A 2,480-nucleotide genomic window follows, 5' to 3' on the forward strand; every position below is an offset into this window, starting at 1 on the left:
ATCTCCAAACCTCCAAATGACATGCCTGTGTTTTCCCTTAATATCTATTCAGTTTTAGGTATTGTCTTCTGAATTTCCATTACGGAAGAGGTTTCTTTCCACCTCACTCTCCTCTCCACACACTTCCATCTTTCCATCCTCTCGATATTGTTATTCTTTTATTTTGGCTGCATCAGTATTCACTGTTATGATACCAATGTACATGCTATTCACAGCTTTGTTATGTTATGTACTATGATTACTTTTCCTTTCCTTATTGAACTTATTTTCCTGAATTTAAAAAAATATCTTTTTTTTTTTTTGGCTTGGTTTTCTATTTTATTGCTAATCTGTAGTCAAACTCTTCTCCCAGTCGGGTAACCTTCTCTCAGTGCATTCAAACCCATTAGGTATCCTAAAAAATTCTTCTTGAAGAAATTCTTGAAGAGCTTCTTACTGCATCTAGTCTGGACTGATTTTCACTATACTTGCTGCACAGGTGTCTTCTAGGGCTCTCCCTTCATAGGTATCCTAGGGATTTCCTTTTTTCTGGGACCTATTTTTTTTCTTTCTCATTTCGGTGGGGCATATCTTTCAGAAGATTCCTGAGAAAGGATACATGGTGGTAGGATGACTGTCAGGCATGATTATTATTGGGAAACTGTTTTGATACTGTGAGTATCTGTAGATGTCATTATTCTATTCTTAGATTTAATTGATAGTTTGGGTATAGAATTGTAGATTGGGAATAATTTTTACTTAGAATTTTGAGGGCATCGTTATGATCCATGTTATGTTACTAGGATGAGTTTCAAGGTCTGGGTCGAAACCCTAAGTAGACTAGAGTTACTCAGCGCAGATATTCTAGAATGATGTAGCATCGTGCACAGCAACAATCTCCTGAGACCTCACAGTCCCAGGAACATCTTGAACATCTTCTAAAATGTTGCCATTGAGTCTTCTGTTCTCTTTGTCTTGTAAGTTTATGTATAAAACAAAACAAAAATCCTCCAACTTTCATTTTAATGATTTTTGTGGAGAAAACAGAAGTAAGTTGATATGTTCACTTCTTCATTTTTTTTGTATTTTCTGTCATGTTTTGGCTTTAAGCATCAAGTTCCTTTGCTGTGGTCATTTTAAACATTTTTATTAGTACGTTTAGTACAAATAGTCACCCTATAATGTCATTATGCATCTTTTCTTTGGGAATAAGTCCCAAAGATGTGTCAGAGGAGCACTTGTTCTGCCAAGGGTGATTTTTAAGACAAGATGGAGATGAGGAATACCTGGAAAATGCAGACTTTCTAAAAAACAACTTTTGGGGATATAGAGTTAAATCTTGTTTGATGTCACAATAGCATTTGGATGTTTTTCCATTGTTGTTTCCAATTGTGTATTTTTAAAGACTATCAGTCTTACCCCGTATTTTGGTTCTAGTGTTTAACTCTCATCTCTGCTTGGATTGGTCCACTAGATAGCTTTAGGCTCAGGTTTAATTTAGACCCAGTTTATTAACCATGGGCCTACCTGGCTCACCAGGCACTTCCCAGCCATTTACCATGGGTATTGCCTACTGAACTCCCCATGAAGCTTAATCATTTATTTTATGAATATCTTTGACAATAACTCAAAATATGAAAAGGAAAATACCAATGACAGACTGCTGTAGTATTTTTTAAATCTTTTAGGATGCATTTGAGTGTAGTTTTAGTTTGCAGCAATGAACTTCATGGAATTTAGTGACTTGTGATGATTATGTACAACAGAAAAGTAGTGAAGAACTAGTGTCTGTATCTGTTTTTCCAGTATTACAGTAGTACCATCAAACCTGTTTTTCTATGTGATGGTAGAAAAAAAATCATTCGTGAAAGACTAGTGAGTATACATATCTACCATTATGTAGCAGTTTTAATTTTAATTTACCAGTTAAAGTTCCAGCTTTTGTTTCTGTAAGGATGATGATAACCCAGCAAGTAACTGTTCTTGCAAACCACTCCTGCTTGCCTTTGCCAAATCTTTTCACTTCGTTCAGCTTCATTTCTAGATCGATGAATGGCACCCACATTCTTCTTTATAAACACGAATTTTATCTTTAGTGACACTGAGATACATAAGCATTACTTCTAATTTCCCTGAAAGTTTATTTCTAAACACGCCTACCATTTTGGGGAGCAGAGAGAAAGAAGGGAGCGCATGTGGGGATAGAAGCTCCTTACTGAGTATAGCACAAAGCAGTTTGTCAGGGAAAGCACATGGCTTTCCGGAAGACCACGAGCCAGGACTTTCCTGGAAACTCCTCACACATACTCATACTCCCCAGCCACTTGAGATGTTAAGGCAGTTGTGTTTCCTCAGGTTCCTACCTTCAGAAATTAGGGTCCAGGCCAAAGTGAACAAGGGCTGAACAAAGTGAATTTGGTTCATGCAAGTGCTGATGCCCACACCCAAGATGCTCAGCCTAGGATGTCCCAAGGGCACAAGGTGGAGTAAGGAGCCTGTTT

This window comes from Pteropus alecto, unplaced genomic scaffold (assembly GCF_000325575.1).
Source record: "Pteropus alecto unplaced genomic scaffold, ASM32557v1 scaffold24, whole genome shotgun sequence".
Taxonomy (NCBI): Eukaryota; Metazoa; Chordata; class Mammalia; order Chiroptera; family Pteropodidae; genus Pteropus; species Pteropus alecto.